The sequence below is a fragment of the Odocoileus virginianus genome, chromosome 3 (assembly GCF_023699985.2).
Source record: "Odocoileus virginianus isolate 20LAN1187 ecotype Illinois chromosome 3, Ovbor_1.2, whole genome shotgun sequence".
NCBI lineage: Eukaryota > Metazoa > Chordata > Mammalia > Artiodactyla > Cervidae > Odocoileus > Odocoileus virginianus.
This window is the reverse complement of record NC_069676.1, coordinates 67,299,324-67,322,022: the sequence shown is the minus strand read 5'-3', so window position 1 is coordinate 67,322,022 and position 22,699 is coordinate 67,299,324. Positions and strand designations below refer to the sequence as shown.

At 45.0% G+C, this 22,699-nt stretch overlaps 1 long non-coding RNA gene across 1 annotated transcript in view; it reads right to left on the bottom strand.

Moving 5' to 3' along the window:
• Window positions 1-1,559: 1,559 nt before the first annotated feature.
• Window positions 1,560-22,699, bottom strand: part of LOC139032452 (uncharacterized) — a 49,403-nt gene continuing 28,263 nt past the window's right edge. The window contains exon 2 of the long non-coding RNA XR_011485004.1: window positions 1,560-2,648. This is a non-coding gene — a long non-coding RNA (uncharacterized lncRNA). The remainder of the gene's footprint in view (window positions 2,649-22,699) is intronic.

The window sequence follows — 22,699 nt, the reverse complement described above, 5'->3', positions numbered from 1 at the left end:
AAATCTTGAGCTGATTTTTTTTAGCCAGCTTTCTTTAAATTGGAGGATAATTGCTTTACGATGTTGTGCTGGTTTCTGTTGTACATCATGAATCAGTCATAAGTATACATATGTCCACTCCCCTTTGAACCGCCCCCCCACCCCTTTACGCCCCAGCCCATTCTTGCAAATGGGAAGCCAGCTCAGGCAGCAGCCCATTCCGCAGGCTGGATAGAAAGGGGTGAGACTGTGTTCTGGGAAGGAAAGGGGTGACGGTGAAGGAGCTCAAGACCATTCTCACCTTTTTCATTCTGGTGACAGTTCACTGAGTTCTTCCTATGGGGACAGACTTTGTGCTCAGGGTTTCACATGCCAAATGGCTTAAGAGTCTTGGAACTTCAGGCAAAGGAAACCAAACTAGATTGGTGTGAGGAAAATGTGAATGAATTTGTTCTTCAAACCGGGAAGGTCAGGATCAGATTCAACTTGAAGCAATGCATGATGATGCCATCATCATGATGGTGGTTATCATTGCCATTATCTTGGCTCTGTTTCCGTCTAAGCAGTGACTTCACCCACAGGTAGACGGGCTCTCCCAAAACTCATATTCTTCCAGCTCAGTACCACCAGGGAGGAGAGATCCAGACTCTGGTTGGCACACTTGAGTCTCTAATCCACTCTAGGGGCCAATCACTGTTGCCAAGAAGAGGACGGTGTAACTGGCTGGGCATGGTCCATGTCTCATGCCTGTGGCCTGGAAGAGGCCAAGGCTCTGTGACTGAAAGCCTTTTATTTTTTATTTTTTATTTTTTATTTTTTTAATTTTTTTCCATTTATTTTTATTAGTTGGAGGCTAATTACTTTACATCATTACAGTAGTTTTTGTCATACATTGAAATGAATTAGCCATGGATTTACATGTATTCCCCATCCCGGTCCCCCCTCCCACCTCCCTCTCCACCCGATCCCTCTGGGTCTTCCCAGTGTACCAGGCCCGAGCACTTGTCTCATGCACCCAACCTGGGCTGGTGATCTGTTTCACCCTAGATAATATACATGTTTCAATGCTGTTCTCTTGAAACATCCCACCCTCGCCTTCTCCCAGAGTCCACAAGTCTGTTCTATACATCTGAGTCTCTTTTTCTGTTTTGCATATAGGGTTATCGTTACCATCTTTCTAAATTCCATATATATGTGTTAGTATACTGTAATGGTCTTTATCTTTCTGGCTTACTTCGCTCTGTATAATGGGCTCCAGTTTCATCCATCTCATTAGAACTGACCTTTTTTTTTTTTTTTAATATTTATTTGACAGCACAATCTTAGTTGCAGTACGTAGGATCTTTAATCTTCATTGTGGCATGAAGGATCTTTAGTTGCAGCATGTGGGATCTAGTTCCGTGACCAGGGATTGAACCCAGGCCCACTGCATTGGGAGCGTGGGTCTTAGCCACTGGACCACCAAGGAAGTCCCTGTGACTGAAAGTCTTAACGGAGGACACAGCGTGGTGTGGATCCCAGAAGAAAGGGATGCTATGAGACAATCTTTTAAAAAAAGAGTAAATGGATGAATTCATGACTCACCAGATAAGCATTCCTTTATTGAATCAGTACTATTGTTAGCTTTAGTTTGCAGAGGAGGAGTCACAGGCTGAGGAAGAGGTTGCAGGTTCATGGCCCAGCTATTATATAGGACTGGAGCCCAGGGTTGCCTGGCTTCCAAAATACCTGCTTTTACCCGTGATCACTCCCGTCCTCACAGGCCCTGCAGAGCTCAAAGAGAAAGGAGTGGGAGAGGAAGAAATCAGGAGTGGGAGAGGAGATGGAAGACGAGATTCTGGGCCCTGCCTTCAGTCATTTCCAATAGGGAGGGCCAACCTCCCTCTGTGGGCAAAGATGCGGCGGGGCTCTGTTGCACACTCCTGACCCAGGGCCCTGGCTGAGGATCCTCCACTTTGTTTTTTCCTCTGAGGCATGAGTCAGGCTTTGCCCTGGCCTCGTGTTTGGTGCTGAGCTATCTGTGTGATCACACACGCAGGAAGCAGTGCTCATCCAAGCCAGCTTGTCAAACAGGCCCTGCTCCCTGATGGCAATCCCCTGCACCTCCTCCCGCTCCACGCCTCTCCTGGTCAGTCCCACTGGCAGGCCGAAGCCCCGCCCGCCCCCTGAATTTGTATCTCCTGTTCCTTCCGCCCTCCCGGAAAGCACATCCTCTACCCTCTACGCGGCTGGGCTGACTCCTTCTCATCCTGTGGCATTCATCTCAGGGGTCACTTCCTTTAGGAAGCTTCTACAACATGCCTGTCGCTCTCCTCAGTCTGGAGGTCCCTTCTCTGTGTTTATTTCTAGCATAGCAGTCATCGCATTCTGATGAAATTCTTCTGATTGATCTGTTTTTCTCACCAAATTCTAGATCTCTGAGGATAAGAAGTTCATTTCTGAACACAGTTGGTGCTCCATAAATGAATGAGTAAAGGCATTGCTGGAACCTATGACATTCTCTTTTGTAGGCCTAGGCACTGACTAGGGCTGTCTAGGATATATGTTGGGTGTTCAGGCAGGGTAGGAATGCAGCCAGGATCCTTGAGCCTTCTTGGGCAAATATCTCTAGTTTCAGGCAACCAGGGCAGGATTTCAGAGGCCTGGGTCATTGCCAGCTTCTCTGTGGCCTTAAAAAAAAAAAAAAAGTGTAGATTAAGTAGAATTTACTCCTTAAGCAAATTATAGATTAAATCATAGATTTACTTATGATTTACTATATGTAATTACATATAATTACATAACATAATTATATAATCTCGTGTGAAATGTTGGAGTCCTAGAAACTGATGTCAGAAGTAGTTTGTTTTTTTGCTTATATAACCGGTGTAAGGGAGGAAAAACTGTTCTTCTACCCTCTTATGTTAGTAACTGCGGGCCTGCAGATTAAACCAACAACAGACAAATTAGTAAGAAAAATAGATAGGTTTAATCACATAACAATTAGGAGTTTACAGAAAAATGTGACTCAAGAAGGTGATTAGAATTTGGGGTTTATATACCATCTTAACTGGGGAGGGGCAGGAGAGACAAGGGCACTTCCAGGAAAACAAATGACTACGAGGAAAGAGAAATGGGCCTTTAGGAGGCTAGGTGGGAGATATAATCACTTTATGACAATGTCTGTTTAGGTGGGTAATTCTCTTCTCTGATCAGTCTTCCCTTGTTGCTCCCCAGTGAGGGATTTAGGACAACTGAGTTCTTTTGAGAAACTGTGTTTTTAGGCAGATAAAAAAATATCAGGAACTCAAATGCCTTCTGCTCAAAGTAATTTTTATGCCACAGTGGCATATTCTTAACTCTTCTTCTGTAAAGTCTAGGGATTCAATACTTCATCAGTTAAAACTAGATCCAGAGGCTCTAACTGTTGCATTAAGTGTCAGGTCTCTGTCTGTCTCTTATACACATCAATGTATCCATCAGTCTGGTCCTCTCTCCCTCCATCTGGTTCTCTGCCTCTCTTTCCATGGGGTCTCCTTCTGTGATGGCGTCTTCCTCAAGCAAGCTCCCCCTGTGTCATGACCAGATGGTCTCCAAGCACCTCCAGCTGTGCAGGAAGTTGATTGCTGACAATGTCTCTTTTCCCAAGAGTTCTAGCAAAATTCCTTGGGGTGGTCTCATGGAATGAGACCAGAAGCCATCAGAGGCTTCTACTGGTCTCCAGCAGAAGAAGAAACGGGCTGATCAGTCAGGCCAGGCCTGACCCATTTGCCCATCCTGGAGCCAGGAAGGAAGGAAGACCAGGTTAGCCTCACCTGATCCACATGGGCTGAAAGTGGAAGACGGGTGGCTTCTGGAAAGATAACTGGGGTGCTGCCAACAAAAGGAGCAAAGTGGATTCCAGGCGAGGGGCAACCACAGATGCCCTCTATACAGAGAGAAAAGCTGGATCACAGTCATGGACTCTCAGCGTCTCAGAGGCTGAAAGGCCCCTGAAGTGAACTCCTGCAGCTCTTTTATGATGGCTGCTTGCCTGGTGCCCATTCTGTCCGTGCTGGTGGCCGAGTCCCAGGAGCCTGAGGGGCAGGGGGCAGGGTCCCTCTAGTGTTCCTCTTCCCTGATTGCTTCTCTTCTGCTGGAAGATTCTGGGTCACAGCTGCCCACCAGGGGCCTTGTTTATACTCCTTCTCAGTGTGCTCTGAGTTCTGGCCACCTGCCAGGCTGGCGGTCGGCCATGCTGACCATGGGCTATAAACTCCCTCCTTGACACAGTTGGAAAGATATCCGGGGCTCCTCGGGAGCTAGAAGCAAGCCAGGGAGCAGGCAGCAGTCCAGCCTGAGGCTGAGGCCTAGGGCCCCCTCTGCCCTAGGATGCTGGGCGCCCTCTCCTCTCTTGTCCTCTCTCCATCAGCCCCGGCAGCCAGGGCACCGCCTCTCCAACCACAAACCAGAGCCTCCTGTTCAGACCTGCTCAGACACTCCTGAGGCCTGGGGCCATTATGTATCTCCCGAGTGAGAACTGAAAGCAAGAGGAAAGGACAGTTTACTAAACACGGCCTCCCAGCCTGGAAAGGAACCCCCGCCCCCGCCACCTCCCCTTTGCTGAACCAGCAGAGGTTCTGAGGCTCAGCAGAGGCCAAACCAGGTCTCAGAGATTCCCCTGCGGCTCCTGCCATCTTCCTTCCTTCCTGTCCTCCTCCTCTCTTCGCTTCTCCCTCCACAGAACGTTCAGCAGAAAGGGAGCTTTAAAAACAGCGGCTCCAGAGATTGCAGGCTGGTGGATCACAGATCAGAACATGTTGTATTTGGCTCTCACACTGTTTGAGAAAAATTTGAGCCAACGTTCTAAAACCTGGGAGGTTTCACACAGAAATTCATGTGTCCAGCTTTCTTTAGAAAGCACGTAAGATCCGCTAACACCAGACCTGCATGTCCACATGGGTGCTGACGAGGGTCAGCCTCTCCTGTCGACACTCAGCATCCCTCAGCTGCCCCTGCAGACAGGAAAGGGGCTACAGTCCCCTTTTGTCCCCTCCATTGGGACCAAGTGCCCCTTGCCATTTTCTTCACCGTTGGCAGTTTTGTCTTTATTACTTTAGATAGTTTCCCTCTAGAACTCCATAAGAAATAGAAAATGAGAGTGGCGTGTTTTAAGGAAATCAGAAGAGAACTTTTTCTTTGTAGAGGTAATGAATACTCCTGGATATTTCTATCATTAGCTTGGCCCCGGTGAACATTTGGGTTTGCAACCTCAATCTAATTACCCCCATCCCCAATGCAGTTTTGCAAAAGGACTAACCTGGGCCCAGAAAGGTGCAGTCCAGTCTCTGACCAAAAATGCATAGCAAGCCAGCGGGAGGGTATCCACACCTGCACTACTTGGATCGAGAAGGGTCTTTAGGTTCCCTCCTCCATCCACACCAGCTCTCAGCAGGGACAAGGACATCCTTTCTGAAGCATTGCCCTCATCTCTACTTCTCTTGCTTGGAGAGGCAGATAAGCAACTGGATGAGAGGCTTGGGCTCCCTGCCTATCAGAAGCTTTCTAGGAAGCAAGGATGGGAAGAGACAGACTCAGGGCTGTCCTCTGAAGAGCATCTGGGAGCTGACATGCTCTCCAAGGCTCCAGGCTCTGTGCTGTGAGCTCTGGGAGGCACCATCATCTCGGCAGAGGGGAGAGGTGGCTATTGAACCTTGCTGTTTGAAGAATTAGCTGCCTGGGAGGTAGGATGTTTCGAGTCTTGGAGATGGTCAAGCAAGGTTGAAGGCCAATGATGAGGGTGTTGTGGGGCGGTTAGAAGTAGGGGCTCTAGGTTGAGCTGAGGTTCCTTTTGGGAGGTTTTCTGATAAATATCAGACAGAGGCTTTGGAAAGTCCCTAAAATCACAAAGAGTTATGTGTCTAAGGAGAGTATTTACGGCTTTTTTTTTCAGATTCACAAAGGGTCACCTGAGCCTTCAAACAGGTTGTCAAGCCACAGGGCAGGTCATTTACCAAGAGTCAGGACAGGCAAGGTGAAGACACAAAATTGCCTGGGGCTTGCTTGGGTTCAACTCCCTGCTCTGCTTATCAGCCATCAGCCATGCCATTCCAGTGGCCAGTTACTTAACCTCTCTCTGCCTCTGTTGGACAAGAATAATAATTGTTCCTACTTTGTGGTCTTGTTTATAAAGTTTACATGAACTTACCAGAATAGTTGACAGGGTATTAGCTGTTATTATTGCTAATAGTCCTGTCAGCACTGAGATTCTACTGTGAACAGATTCATAGATTTTGAATATGCACATAATTGCCAGGGCTTAGTATAGTCTTATATATTATAGTAAGTAAAGTATATAAGATGTAATGCTCTGGGAATTCTGTGGCGGTTCAGTGGTTGAGCCTGTTAGTCATGTCCAGTAACCTGCCAGGCTCCTCTGTCCATGGAATTTTCCAGGCAAGAATACTGGAGTGGTTGCCATTTCTTCCTCTAGGGGATTTTCCTGGCCCAGGGGTCAAACCCACATCTTCAGCATCTCCTGCATTGGCAGGCAGATTCTTTACTACTGTACCACCTGGGAAAGCCCACAAGCCATATATTATGGCCAAAAAAACAAGAGGAAAAAAAAGATGCTCTGATCCACAGGAGGACTTTTTAATACTGGAACATCAATCTGTGGTAGGGTAAGGAGGGAATGCTGCATAATCCCACTTAGAACTTTCTTATTTTCAATTAAAAAATTTTTATATTATTTTTTGGTCATGCTTGTGACTTGTGAGATCTTAGTTCCCAGACCAGGGATTGAACCCATGCCACTAACTACTGGACTGCCAGGGAATTCCCTAGAACTTTTTAAAATATTTATTTAATTAATTTATTTGGCTGAGCCAGGTCTTAGTTCCAGCATACTGTATCTTTAGTTGGGGGCATGTGAACTCTTAGTTGCAAATCTAGTTCCTCAGGAATTGAATCCGGATCACACACAAGTCCCCTGCATTGGGAGCGTGGAGTCTTAGCCACTGGACCATCAGGGAAGTCCCAAAACTTTCTTATTATGGCCTTGAATCAGTTAAACTTCTTATGGCCTTAATTCCCACATCTATAAAGGGGGAGTCATGACATATCCTACTTGCTAGGGTTGCTCTGGAGATTAAATAACATAATCGTTTTAGACACTCAAACTATGTCTTACACATATGAGAAAGCACTCAATAAACTATATTCGTTACTGTCATTCTGGATAAGGGGTTCTTTCTGAAGATCCTAACATCGTGAGACATGCGTCTACTGTACTATACATACTAAGCCTCATTTGTCATCCTTGAGTTGTTGTTCATTCACTAAGTCATGTCTGACTCTGCCACCCCATGGACTGCAGTATGCCAGGCTTCCCTATCCTACACTATCTCACAGAGTTTGCTCAGATTCATGTTCATTGAGTCAGTGCTGCCATCCAACCATCTTGTCTTATGTTGCCCACTTCTCCTCCTGCCCTCAATGTTTTCCAGCATCAGGGTCTTTTCCAGTGAGTAGGCTCTTTGCATCAGGTGGCCAGAGTATTGGAACTTCAGCATCAGTCCTTCTAATGAATATTCAGGGTTGATTTCCTTTAGGATTGACTGGTTTTATCTCCTTGCAGTCCAAGGGACTCTCAAGAGTCTTCTCCAGGACCGCAGTTCAAATTGATGCTTTTGAACTGTGGTCAAGCTTGTAATTGAGATTTATTTTTTACATATTCAGGCTCCCCTAAGGCCTAAGGCCCTGGGAACAAGAGATGGCAGCCACCACAGAGAGTGGACACAGCAGGAATGGAGAGCAGTGAGTTCTAAGCTCTGCCACCAACTGACAGTCATGTCTCTCTCTCTGCTGGATCTCAACATTTCATCTGAATGAAAACATAGCTAACAATGATTCTCTTGCTCCCCTGTGCTGAGTGCTGTTAAAAATGACTAAAGAAGATAATTTGGGTGATACAAACACTTTTAACACTTCATGAAGAGGGCAGTCCCTGTTCCCAAGTGTCCAAAGAATTGCAAAATGGGCCAGAAGGTAGGAAGCTTTTATAGGATAAAGAATATGGAACAAGGAAATAAGTATAGAGCCCAAAGTTAGTATGGCTTTAGGTGATTGGCTGCCTGGGCATACTGTGTGTCTGGTCAGGCAGAGCATTTACAGGAACATGGAAGTTATCTGAGTTTTGGCTTGCTGACTTGGCACCCCGGGTGGAAGTGGCTTCATCTTGGGAATAGAAATATATTTCAATAGCACACCATGCTAACTGTTGGGTGACTGATCTCATTTAACTACAAGATAACTTTGTAGTTATCTTTGTAAAGTACCTTGTATTATTATCATCCCAATTCACAGAAGAGAAAACTGAATCCTAGAGAGGAAACACACCTGACTTCAGGTTGTTACTGAGCAAAGGGCTTACTGCCCGACGTGCATAGAGGTTGATACTATGGTACCAGGCTTTGAGAAAAGAGTGAGCTTTATTGCATGGTGGGCTGGCAAGGAGATAGGACAGTCAGCTCAAATCTGTTTCCCCATTTGGTGGTTCTGTCAAATTTTGATTAATTAGGGGAGGAGGGCTGGTATGCTTCTTTTTGTTGTTTGTTTTTGGCCTTACCTTGGTGCATGCAGGATCTTAGTTCCCTGACCAAGGATCAAACCTGTGGCCTCTGCATTGGAAGCACAGAATCCTAGCCACTGGACTGTCAAACAAGTCAAGGGTTGGTATGCTAAAGCCCTGGCCAGGCAGACTCTGATTGGAGGGCTCTGGAACCTGGCCGTTTAGGGTCAGCTGTGGGAAAGGGGCTTCAGCCAGATCTTCCTGGACAGCCAATCCTTCTCTTCTTGATTCCAGCATTCAAGTTCCAGTCTTGTCCCAGTCCTTTGGTTCGGTGGGTAGAGGGGTGGAAGGTGAATTTGGTTCCAGGTATTGTTTGAGGTCAAAATTTTCTCCTCTGCACGTGTTTCTGCATGACTTGCAGTTTTGCTTATCGCCTCTGAAAAACAGCTCAGTGTCTTGTTAGGACCAGGATAGGGCCAGTGTGGCTTGGTTCTGTGATTACAGGATCACACAGGAGGTAAGGGATGGTCCTAGGACCTAGAGCCTATGTATTTCACTGCTAAGCTGCCCTGGTTTGACACAATGATTTCTAAGAACCCAAGTCTACAATGCACTGCCTAGACAAGAGTCAGAATCCTAGAAAAGCCAGTCCCACTCTGGGTTGTTTTATTCCCCCACTCATCCTTATCCTCTTCACATCCATCTTCTTTCCACCTTTACCCTCAGAAACACAGGGCTTCTCCCAGGTTACCTAGACACTGGGTTCCAGCAAAGGAGTGTCTGGTACAAAAGACCTTCATTTTCTCTCCTTTTCTTCGAGATATGAACTATTTCTGGTCCACACAGCTAAATGTATCTCTCTTAGGCTGATGACTTAACAGTTACTGAAATAATTTACCTAAAGCGCCCATGTGTTGTATGACAATTTGAAGAAACGAGGCTCAGTGTAACCCCAGAGTGACTCTTGAGTACCATTTCTTTCACAAACATTTACTAAATGCCATCAATGTGCTAGATTTAGCCTTTGGTGCTGAACCAGAGTGGGTCAGAGTTACTTTCTGGCAGAGGAAGGGCAAAGAATAAAACCAACAAGTGTACACATTATCAATCTCAGGTTAGGATAAATGTCAGGGAGACAATGACACCAGGTGAGAGATGGAGTGTGAAAAGGTGGGGTTCATGCAGGGGGCGTTCGTGGAGGAGTTGCAGCCAGGCTTCCCTTCAGCCAGCTGCGCTGGAGTTCATTCCTCAGAAGATCTCCAAGAGAAAGGTACCATTACCCTTATTTTACTGAGGACGAATGAGGTTTCTAGAAGTTAAAGAACTTGCTCTGAGTTGCAGAGTTTGTAAATAGACAGCTGGGATTTGAACCCGAGTCTGTAGACTTGTCTGGCATTGTGCTGGTTTTGCTGTGAAATGAGTGGGTTAGATTAAGGCTGCTAAAAATCTTTCGCTTAAAATGGTATACATATAAAGAATGTTGCAACTGACACCTCTAAGAGCAACTGACACCTGGTGGCAACTGACACCTCTAAGAGCAGGTGCTCTGGCTATTTTCTGTTTACACAAGGAATAAAATACAAATTATGACATGAAAGCTGGGAAGGCCAGGTTGACTTATTTGCTGCCTGCCCATTGGGTTTCAGAGAAAGCATATCATGGTTTAGCAGCTGCTGGCAGGTTAGCAGTCAAGATACCAAATGCAAATGTCTCAAGGCCCAGAAATCCCTGCCTGGTTTGGATGGACCCTCAGGCTGTTAGGGGGCAAGGCCCAGGTGGACTCCCCACCCCCACCCCAGCTCCTGCCCTGGAAGGGTGTGGAGACTCTTCTAGAGACTGATAGTCCTGGTGGCTTCAGGCTCATAGAAGCTACAGCTTTGACTTCCCAGACCCGTACCCTCCATCCTGTAGCAAGGCCTCACTCGAGTATTACCTCAGCTGTGAATGGTCCCTGGGACAGATGACAGACAGTGAGCCAGCTTGCTTGCTTGCTTCTGTTCCCCTAGCTCTTGGTTCCTCCCTTTATTAGAATCTTTATAGGGGGGAAAAATGAGAATAATGAATATTCCTATGCTGAGAGGCCTTATAAAATGATCTCATTTAATCTTTTTGTTGGGACTTCCCTGGTGGTCCAGTGGTTAAGAAGCTGCTGGACACTTGTTTGATCCCTGGTTGGGGAACTAAGATCCTACATGCCACGTGGCTACTAAGCCTGCATGCCACAACTAGCGAAGCCATCAAGCAGCACATACACACACAAAAGCTTTTTGTGGTGGTGGTGGTAAAATATATGCAGCATAAAATTGGCCGTCTTAACCATTTTTAAACATACGATTCAGTGGCATTAAGTACATTCACATTGCGGTGCAACCAGCCTCTGGTAACCACTGGCCTATTTTCTATCTCTATGAATTTGCCTATTCGAGGCATCCGATAAAAGTGGAAACACAAAATATTTGTCCTTTTGTGTCTGGGTGATTTCATTTAGCATGTCATCTTTAAGGTTCATGTTGTAGCATTATGAAAATTTCATTTAGTCATGTATGAATTTCATTTAGTCACGTATGAGTAATATTCTGTAGTATGTATGGACCACATTTTGTTTATCCATTCACGTACTGACAGATAATTTGGGTTGCTTCTACCTTCTTGTTATTTTGAATAGTACTGAAATTACTCTCTATGAATATGGATGTACAAATATCTGTTTAGGTTCCTGCTTTCAGTTCTTTTGGGTATATACTCTGCCAACTGGAAGAAAAATGCATAATGTAAAAGTTGTAAGTTAAGTTTTATTCGGGGACTTTACTGTGGACTCTAGCCTGGAATGCAGCCTGTCGATACCTCTGAGAAACTGCTCTGAAAAGAAAAGGGAGGAGCCAGGATGTATATAGACTTTTTGCTGGGGAAATATGTAATCAAGCATGGGAAGATTACTGCTAGTCACAAAAAACAGACATCTCAAGTAAAAGATTTTAGTGCTTTCCTATGTATGGAGTAAGGGTTTCCCTGGTGGCTCAGTGGTAAAGAATCCACCTGCCAATGCAGGAGACGCATGTTCAATCCCTGGGTCGGGAAGATTCCCTTGGAGAAGGAAATGGCAATCCACTCCAGTATTTTTGCCTGGTAAATCCCATGGACAGAGGAGCCTGGCAGGTTACAGTCTACCAGGTAAGAAAAGAGTCGGACATGACTTGACAACTAAGGCAACAACAGTATATGGGGTAGTCTGACTCTTTTTTTTACATATGCACTTGAATTCTCTAGAGGCCAGTATGTCTAAAGCACAGAATGCTTCCTGTTTTTTCTCTCCGTCCTGAATTACCCTCAGGTGGGTGACAGCAGTAGCTAGCGACTTAATTCATGGAAAACTGGAATGGCAGCATTTTTTCTTTATAACCCAGAAGTGGAATTGCTGGATTGTCCATTTAATCCTAATACTTAGTTAAGAAGGAGGGTTGCCAGTATCATCTGCATTTTATAAATGGGAAAACCAAAGCTCAAAAGAATTAATTTGCCCAGGTCCAGGAAGTGAATGAAAAGATATGCCATCCCTGCCTTCTTGGAGCTTCAGTCTAGTGGGGAAGAAGAAAGACATTAAGCAGCTAATTATGTTACTGAACTGAATTTGGATTCACTCACCCGACATGCAGCAAAGCCAATATGCTGACACCACGGGCTGTGCTAAAGGAAAAGTACAGTGTATATTTGCAGGGTGCCACACAAGACATTCTGTGGCTTGTGCTCAGATGGCCTGAGTTCTTCCAGGGCTTTCAGGGGAGAGTTTTTATAGGTAGCATTTGGCATGAGGTAGGATTTTCTCCTGATTGATTGGTGGTGAGATAACAGGGTGGTATTTTGGAAATCTTAATCACCTACCTCCTGGTTCCAACCAGTCTGGGGTCTGTGTGCTTATGCTCAGCATGAAGTCACCATCCTCCACTTGAGTGGGGGGTCTTAGTTCCATCAAAACAACTCAAAGTTGTGTGTCAGGTTGTTATGTAAATCCCTTGAGGATGAACTAGGACTCCTATGCTGAACTAATGTTTCTTGACTGCTTTTCCTTTGTTTCTGCATTCCCTCACTTCTCTAATTAGTAACAGCTTTTGTCTGCTCTTTGGAACTCAGGGAAGACCTAGGAGACTAAAGCCTTTTTCTGCAAACAAGAACAGGGGGGCACAGAGGGTGTTTTGTACCCAGGAGGGCCCCGCAGGGTCCTGCTCAGTTTCAATTACACAAAAAGTTATTCAGTCACAGCAGTGACAAGTGCTCAATTTTCTCCTGTTCTACCTCAGCCCTTCACCAAGCCCCATAGCTCCTCCACAGTCCAGCTTTGCTGTGTCTTTGCTGTGTCTCCGTGGCCACCACCATCAACAGCCTCTCGAGGCCTCCCAGCTTCCAAGCCCTTCTGTCTGTTGGTCACCCAGTAATTAGGAGGGGTGTCAGGGAGAAGGAACATTTCCCTTCTATCCTTGCTGAGTTCTGTGGCTGGACTAATAATAAAATTGGCACAAGACAGATTAACAGGAGAAAAAGAAACACATCTTAATTTGTGTACAGAGAGATCCCATTGGAGTGAAGTGGCCAAAGCAGGCGGCTTTTATACTTTTTAGACAAAGCAATATATTTGTGAGGAATTGACAGGACAAAGAAACTTAGGTTTTGGGTGCTCAATTAAAGAAGAATCTAAACAGAGTTTGGGCTTGGAATACTAAGTAAAAGATGTAACAAGGTTTGTTTATATAGGATTCTTGGCCCAATTCCTTATCTTTGGTGATAAGGGTGTCCTTCTGTTAGGACACCCACTGACTGAAGCCACCTGCCTTGGCCCTGCAAGATGGTAACCTCTTGCATGAGTTATCTCACAACAGGAGGTCCTGGTAAGGAACACAGAATTAACGAGCTATCAGCAGTCAGAAGAATTTGGGAAAGGTCAAAAGGAGAGAGGAGACGCCAGTCCATATGCCCGACCAAAGTCCCAGAATCCTTCTCGTTGGAATCCATCTTGGCTGAGGAATGCATGCTCCACCAGGAAGGACCCTGAGCCAGAATGACTGGTCAGAGACAGCCCTATTACCATAAAACCTGAGACTTTGAGCCACAGGGCAGAGCAGTTCTCCCGGGCTCCCTTATCCTGCTGCTCACCTCTCGGGTTCCCCTTCTCAACAAAGCCTCTTGCTTTGTCAGTACGTGTGTTCTCAGATCATTCACTTCCAAGTGTTAGACAGAAGCCCACTTGCAACCCCTGGAAGGGGTCCCCCTTCCTGCAACACTACTATACCTCCAGATGCAAGAAGTATACCTTTTCACAGGAGAGAGATTTCCTGTTTTTAGGGAAACAGAAAGGAGGCCAGAGTGTCACTCTTACATTGGCCATTTCATAAGAAAGTTTAATTCAAAATGATCGATATGCCATTGAAGCACATTTTGGGGTGGCTTATCCTGGACCCCAACACAGGCTTTTCTCAAGTGCAGATCTAATCCTGCCACTGAATCTGTTAAGCTTCTTCAGTGGCTTCCTGCGGCCCTCTAAACTAGCTTCTCGGTTCCTGTGTGCTCTTACTCGCCATCCCTCCTCCATGGCCATGGGACAAAGCTGGCTCCTGCAGATCCCAAGTGTAGACGCTGCCCACGGTTTCTCCACCCTGACAGTAGCAGTACTTTGGGTGGGATCGTTCTTTGTCCTGGGGGCTGCCCTGTGCATTGTAGGATATTCAGCAGCACCCCTGGTCTCTTCCCACTGGGCTGCCAGTAGCACCGCTTTCCCCACTTGTGACAACCAAAAATGTCTCCAGACGTTGCTAAAGGCTTCCTGGGGTCACAGTCACTCTACAGCTGCTCACTTCTCTGTCCTTGGTGGTTGCAAAAGCACTTACCTACCTGGAAAACTTTCTACAGGTGTCCCTCCTAGATGCTTCCATCAAGGTGTACCTCGTGTTTCTCCCACTAGATCCCAAGGGCAAGATCTGCATCTAATTAGTCTTAGTATCCCCAGCACCTGGGTTCCAGGTAATGCTACCCATTTTGTAAGAATATCTTTGTTTAGTAGCTGTTTAAATCCACTTCATAGTAGTTTCTGCTTTTTAACTAATATTTGATATATACCTTAATTCTTTCTTTGGATTCTGTCCCCGGTGGCTCAGATGGTAAAGTGTCTGCCTACAATGTGGGAGACCGGGGTTCGATCCCTGGGTCCAGAAGATCCTCTGGAGAAGGAAATGGCAACCCACTCCAGAGCTCCTGCCTGGAAAATCCCATGGATGAAGGAGGGTGGTAAGCTACAGTCCATGGGGTTGCAAAGAGTGGACACGACTGAGCAACTTCATTTTTCACTTTAATTCTTTCTCCTACCCTAGAATGACTTGAGAAAATGACTGTGGTAATACTCTAGAATATTCTATTGTGACTTAAGTTAAACTTAAGTTAGACTTCTAGATTTAACTTAAGAAGTTGGCGGAGTTATTAGGGAGTTAATTTCCTTCTTAGTCATGATAAGGTTTGGTTGGCTATTTATAAATTCCCAAAAATTACCAGTAGTATTTGGGCTTCTCAGGTGGCTCAGTGGTAAAGAATCTGCCTACAATGCAAGAGATGCAATGCAGGAGACTTGGGTTTGATCCTGGAGTCAGGAGTTACCCTGGAATAAGAAATGGCAACCCACTCCAATATTCTTGCCTGGGAAATCCCATGGACAGAGGAGCCTGGCAGGTTACAGTCCATGGGGTTGCAAAGAGTCAGACATGACTTAGCAACCAAACTATCAATAATAACAGCAAATCCCCAGTACCTAGCTTAGTGCCTGAATCTAGACCGAACTTGATAACATATTTGTTGGATGGATGAATGAGTAAATGAAGTATGAACTGTACATCTTTCCTGACAAATAATGACTTCCTTTTGCAGAAAACAATCCATCTCTGGGTCCCTAGTAGCCCCATGAGGACTTGCACTTTAGGTAGATATTTCTGTTAACATTCACATATCCCTTATCATGACTCACCATTACCAAGCACTGACAGATGTGTTGCTAAGGGAAACAAAGGTGTTTGGGGGATGTCCTAACTTTTGAAGAGGACTTTTAAGGACAAAGAGGCAGCATGGGTAGTGGGTCCAGGGCAGTGTTGCCCAGGAGAACTTTTCTCCATGAGGCAACTGTTCTAATAATGCGTGTTTGTCAAATAGGATAGCCATCAGCCACATGTAGCTATTGAGTGCTTGAAGTGTTGTTATTCTTGTTTAGTCACTCAGTCATGTTCCTTCCACTCTTTGCAACCCCATGGACTGCAGCACGCCAGGCTTCCCTATCCTTCCCTGTCTCCCGGAGTTTGCTCAAACTCACGTCTATTGAGTCGATGATGCCATCCAACCATCTCATCCTCTGTTGCCCCCTTTTCCTCCTGCCTTTGAACTTTCCCAGCATCAGGGTCTTTTTTAATGAGTAGGCTCTTTGCATCAGGTGGCCAAAGTATTGGAGCTTCAACTTCAGCATCAGTCCTTCCAATGAATATTCAGGACTGATTTCTTTTAGGATTGACTGGTTTGATCTCCTTGCTGTCCAAGGGACTCTCAGAAGTCTTCTCCAGCACCACAATTCAAAAGCATCATTTCTTCAACACTCAGTCTTCTTTATGGTCCAACTCTCACATCCATACTCGACTACTGGAAAAACCATAGCTTTGACTATACAGACCTTTGTGGGCAAAGCAATGTCTCTGCTTTTTGACACTGTCTAGGTTCATCATAACTTTTCTTCTAAGGAGGAAGTGTCTTTTAATTTCATGGCTGTAGTCACCACCTTCAGTGATCTGGCAGCCCAAGAAAATAAAGTTTCTCACTGTTTCCATTGTTTCCCCATCTATTTGCCATGAAGTGATGGGACTGGATGCCATGATCTTAGTTTTTTGAATTTCGTGTTTTGAGCCAGCTTTTTCACTCTTCACTTTCTGCCACAAGGGTGGGGTCATCTGTCTGTCTGAGGTTTTTGATATTTCTCCTGGCAGTCTGGATTCCAGCTTGTGAGTCATTCAGCCTGGCATTCCACATAATGTACTCTGGATATAAGTTAAATAAGCAGGTGACAATATAGAGCCTTGACTTACTCCTTTCCCAATTTGGAACCAGTCCATTGTTCCATGTCCGGTTCTAAGTGGTGCTTCCTGACCTGCATCCAGATTTCTCAGGAGGCAGGTTAGGTGGTCTGGTATTCCCATATATTGAAGAATTTTCCATAGTTTGTTGTGATCCACACAGTAAAAGTCTTTAGTGTAGTCAATGAAGCAGAAGTAGATGTTTTTCTGGAATTCTCTTGCTTTTTCTATGATTCAGCATATGTTGGCAATTTGATCTCTGGTCCCTCTGCCTTTTTAAAATCCAGCTTGTACATCTGGACACTCTCAGTTCATGTACTGTTGAAGCCTAGGTTGAAGGATTTTGAGCATAACCTTGCTATCATGTTCACATGAGTGTGATTGTGTGGTAGTTTGAACATTCTTTGGCATTGCCCTTCTTTGGGTTTGGAATGAAAACTGACCTTTTCCAGTCCTGTGGCCACTGCTAAGTTTTCCAAATCTGCTGGCATATTGAGTGCAGCACTTTAACCACATCATCTTTTAAGATTTGAAATAGTTCAGCTGGAATTCCATCACCTCCACTAGCTTTGTTGAAGTATGGCAAGTGCAAATTAGAAACTAAACTCTCAGTTCAGTCAGTTCAGTTGCTCAGTCATGTCCACTGAGTCAGTGGTGTCATCCAACCATCTCATTCTCTGTTGTCCCCTTCTCCTCCTGCCTTCAATCTTTCCCAGCATAAGGGTCTGTTCCAATGAGTAGGCACTTTGCATCAGGTGGTCAAAGTATTGGAGTTTCAGCTTCAGCATCAGTCCCTCCAATGAATATTCAGGATTGATTTCCTTTAGGATGGACTGGTTTGATCTCCTTGCTGTCCAAGGGACTCTCAAGAGTCTTCTCTAACACCATAGTTCAAAAGTATCAATTCTTCAGCACTTAGCTTTCTTTATAGTCCAACTCTCACATCCATACGTGACTACTGGAGAAACCATGGCTTTGACTAGATGGACCTTTGTCTGCAAAGTAATGTCTCTGCTTTTTAACATGCTGTCTAGATTGGTCATAACTTTTCTTCCAAGCTGCTGCTGCTGCTGCTAAGTTGCTTCAGTCGTGTCCAACTCTGTGCGACCCCATAGATGGCAGCCTACCAGGCTCCTCCATCCCTGGGATTCTCCAGGCAAGAACACTGGAGTGGGTTGCCATTTCCTTCTCCAAGGAGCAAGCATCTTTTAATTTCATGGCTGCAATCTCCATCTGCAGTGATTTTAGAGCCCCCCAAAATAAAGTCTGTCACTGTTTCCACTGTTTCCCCATCTATTTGTCATGAAATGATGGGACCAGATGCCATGATCTTAGTTTTTTGAATGTTTTAAGCCAGCTTTTTCACTCTCCTCTTTCACTTTCATCAAGAGGCTCTTTATTTCCTCCTCACTTTCTGCCATTAGGGTTGTGTCATCTGCCTATCTTACTGCTGCTACTGCTAAGTCACTTCAGTCATGTCCGACTCTGTGCGACCCCATTCCTGGGATTCTCCAGGCAAGAGGTTTTTGGTATTTCTCCTGGCAGTCTTGATTCCAGCTTGTGAGTCATCCAGCCTGGCATTTTGCATGATGTATTCTGCATATAAGTTAAATAAGCAGGGTGACAATACACAGCCTTGACGTACTCCTTTCCCGATTTGGAACCAGTCTCTAATTTTATTTAACTTGAATAATTTAAATCTAAATATGAACAGGTCTAGAGCATCAGTTTCAGAGTCAAGGGACTGGTACTCTAGTCCTGCCTCTGATTTTAACTCATCTGTGTGGCCCTGAGCAAGTGGCTTTCTTTCTCTGAGCTTCAGCTGCTGCTTTTTGACGTGGACCATTTTCAAGTCTTTATTGAATTTGTTACAATATTGCTTATGTTTTATGTTTTGGCTTTTTGGCCCCCAAGGCATGTGAGATCTTAGCAGCCCAACCAGGGGTTGAACCTGCACCCCTCACGTTGGAAGGGGACGTCTTAACCACAGGGCTGCCAGAAGTTCCTGAGCCTCAGCTGCTGACTCGGTAAAATGAAGGGTTAAGATTAGGGTAGGGATGACACATATGTTTTCTCTAGCATGCCAGTCCCCATAGACTACTGATAGCTGCCTGGAGCAGTCTGGAGGAGAATCCTGAAGCTCCATATTGCCTTGTAGAAGAAATACAATGTCTCCATGAACATATATGATGGATCCTGAAGCAGGTTTACGACTCCAGGTTCGAGTTGTTCATTCGCCTGTCTGCTGAGGGTGTTATTGGGGTGCCTCTCCAGAACTTGCCCGTGGTTGTAGTACTATACCCCACTGGTCAACGTACATCAAGAGTAGGAGGCAATGCTGCCCAGTGACTCCAGCTCCTGAGCTTACAGGAGGATGCGCTGGGACCTTTGTTGCATATACATCATAATTCAACTTCTGCAGTGCTCCAGTCTGCTTCCTTCCCACCCTACTGCTGTTGGTCCTGAAAGCATCTTTAGTAAATTCTCACATGCAAATCTCTGTCTCAGAGTCTACTTCCCAGAGAACCCCACTCTCACACAGCATGGTGATGGGGGGTGGGATGAGTTGGGCAGGTTTGTTTGACTTGGGCCATGAACTTGCTGTCCAGAGCCTAGAGAAACTAAAAGCTCAGTTTTCCCACAATGGCTCTGGGTACCTATACTAAATGACAAAAAAATAGCCTAGCTACAGCCCTGCTTCTAGGAAACTATATCCACACCTGCATCCAGCATCTGGTGCTGCTGTTGTTAAGCAGAAGCCAAGTGTGAAAACCAGAGGGAAAGCCCACAGTTCACTGATCTCTGAAGGTTCTTTCCAGCTTCTGCCTTGCCCAGAAGACTGTGAGGCTACTCTGAGCTCCCTGACGTGCTGGCAGGCCCCAGGGGCATTGAAAGGGCAGAAAACCATCTGACACTGACAGAAGAGACAGCCCTGGGAGGAGGGGACTTCAGGCAGCACATGTCAGGAGCCACTTGTCAGGGCTTCTCTGCTGTGAGGGATGGAGAGGGGGACATAGCAGGGTGGAAGACCAGTCTCTTAGTATCAGACACACTTGCTGGATGGGTCTGTGTTCTGTGTGCAAGCAAAAGGTACATTACAATCACTATCTAATTTAATTTGTACAACCCTGTTTGTGTGATGGACCCCGATCCTGTTTTATAGAGAAGACTAAACTGAGGTTCGATGAGAGCTAATTTACACAAGATTGCAAAACTAGTAAGTGGCACTGTTGGGATTCATACCCAGGACTTTCTGATTCTAATGCTTGTATTCCTTTCCTACCACTCCCATACCCTCTTTCTGTTGTGATTGCAAACCTAGAGGCTCAGATTCATCAGGATATTAGAAACAACCCAAATTCAGACACATAGCTAGTAGGTGCTAAGCTTATGTGCTAACTCTGAGCCATTGGTGGTATGGTAGCTGATTAGAACACTGTGTTGAGAAGGATTCTGAGGCTGAATCTCGAGTAGTGTGATCTTGACATCTGCCTGGCAGGGGTATGTATGGCCGAATACTGATCCTTGTTTTTCTTTTTTTTTAGTATTTATTATTTGGCTGCATCAGGTCTTAGTTGCAGCATATGGGATCTTTCAATGCATTGGGCAGGCTTCTCTCTAGTTGCAGCTTGCAGGCTTAGTTGCTCCGTGGCACGTGGGATCTTAGTTCGCAGACCCATTTCCCCTAGACTTCCCTAGACTTCCCTCAGCAACAGCTAATCTCCTTTCTGTCTCTATGGATTTACCTATTTTGGACAGTTAATGAAATCAAAAGATATATGGTCTTTCTGTGTCTGGCTTCTTATAGTTCATGTGGTATTCTCAAATTTCCCCCAGGTTATAGCATGTATCAGTCCTTCATTTCTTTCTGTTGCCAAATAATTTTCTGTTATATATTATTCCACAGTGCATTTATTCATTCATCAGTTGATGGGCATTTGAGTTGTTATTGCTTTTTGGCTATTATGAATAATGCTGCTATGAATTTTCACATACAAGTATTTGTGTGAACATATACTTCCATTTCTCTTGGATATTTACCTAGGATTGGCATTGCTGGGTCACGTGGTAACTCTGTTTTAACCTTTGGATGAACACCCAGCTGTACCCTTTCACTGCAGCTGCACCTTTTTTTACATTCCCATCAAGAGTATATGAGAGTCACCTTTCTACATCCTGACCAAACACTGCTGTTCTTCATCTTTTTAATATAATAGCCATCCTAGTGGGTGAGATTGGTATCTCTTACTTTTAATTTACATCACCTGATGGCTAATGACATTACACAGCTTTCCATGTGCTTTTTTGGCCATTTGTATATCTTCTCCAGAATAAAGTCTACTCAATGTCTTTGTCCATTTTTTTGTCTTTTTTTTTCTTTGTCCATTTTTAAATTGGGTTGCCTTTTTAATATTGAGTTATAAGAATTATTGTATGTTCTAGATAAAGCTCCCTTACCAGATATGATTTGCAAAAATTTTCTCCCATTCTGTGGGTTCTGTTTTCACTTTCAATACAGGCTTTAAAATCAGAAAGATTGGGTTTAAATTCTAGTTCTCCTATCAACTTCTCTCATCCCGTTTCTTATCCATAAAACAGTCATGAAAATACCTAACTAGTAGGCATATTGTGACAATAAAAAGAGATAAATAGTGCAAAGCAATTGGCATACGGACATCACATGTGGTAAGTGTTGGCATGATTGTCATGTGAAATCATGTGAAATCAATCAGTACATCAAACTTCCAAAAGCTTCTGGTACAATGATATCCAAACTTATTCTGAGGACACCTAGAAAGGTCTCTAGTACCCTAGGGAGATTCTGTGAATATTTATAAAAGAGGTAATGTCAGTTTATCTAACAAAACTTAACCCCACATGTCCTAAAGGAGTGGGGCCTCTGTGTGTGTGTTGGGAGTAGCGAGGAGAGAGGTGATGATTGAAAGTCAAGCAAACGCACTTTCTCCCGATGGTCAGTGCTGAGTAAGCATGCTCCAGCCACCTCCCACTGCTCTCCTGTTTAGTTAGAGGCTCCCAAAGAGGGCCAACAGCTGTGAGGCTCTTCATTAGAGCCTTGAGCTTTGAACCAACAGATCAAAGTCTGAGGAGCCATCTTGAGCTGCGGGGGCCGCTTGCTCGCAGACTGGGGTCAGGAAAGGTCCAAACCCTGAGCGTTCCAGGGCTTTGGGCTTGTCCCCCGCCACTGTGGAGGAGGGGGCTGCTGCCGTGGGCGCGAGGCCACACGAGGCGCGTGGCAGAGTCGTGGGACCAAAGTGGGCTGTGTCCAGAGAGGATAACAGTGACAAGTATTTTTGCTGGCAGCATTAAAGAAGATACTGAAGAACAGCATCCAAGAGGTTCTTTTGAACACTGTGAGAAAACTGAAGTGTCTGAAAACATGACTGAGGCTGTGGCGAGAAGAAGGCATGTATGCTTTTGTAACTGCTGATGACCATGAGTCCATACTGTCAAAAGGTACAAGCTTCCAGTTATGAGTACGTCCTGGGGATCTGATGTGTAGCATGGTGACTGCGGTTAACAGTGTTGTATGGTATATTTGAAGTTTGTTGAGAATAGATCTCAAAGTGTTCTTACCCCACACATGGTATCTATGTGAGGTGATGGCTGTGTTAACTGACTCTGATGTGATGATCATTTCACAATATGTATGTATATCAAATATCATATAGCATACATTAAACTTATACAATGTTGTCTGCCAATTATATTTCAATAAAGCTGGAACATAGAGAAAGAGAAAAAAGTTGTACTGACGAAGTAAGGAAACTTGGGCTAACCAAGAAATAGCTAGTGCTTTCATCTAGCCAAAGAGTGATACTGAAAGTCTTGGTTGTCGTCGAGGCGGTTTTGATGGGAATGACAGCTTTGGTCATGGAGGAAACTTCAGTGGTCAGTGCGGCTTTTTTGACAGTCATGGTGTTGTGGTGGGTATTATGGCAGTGGGGATGACTGTAATGGATTTGGTAATAGTGGAGACAGTTTCAGAGGTGGTGGAAGCTAGTGATATTTGCAATTACAACTAATTTTTGAATTTGAGGCCCACAAAAGGAGGAAGCTTTGGAGATGAAAACTCTGGCCTTTC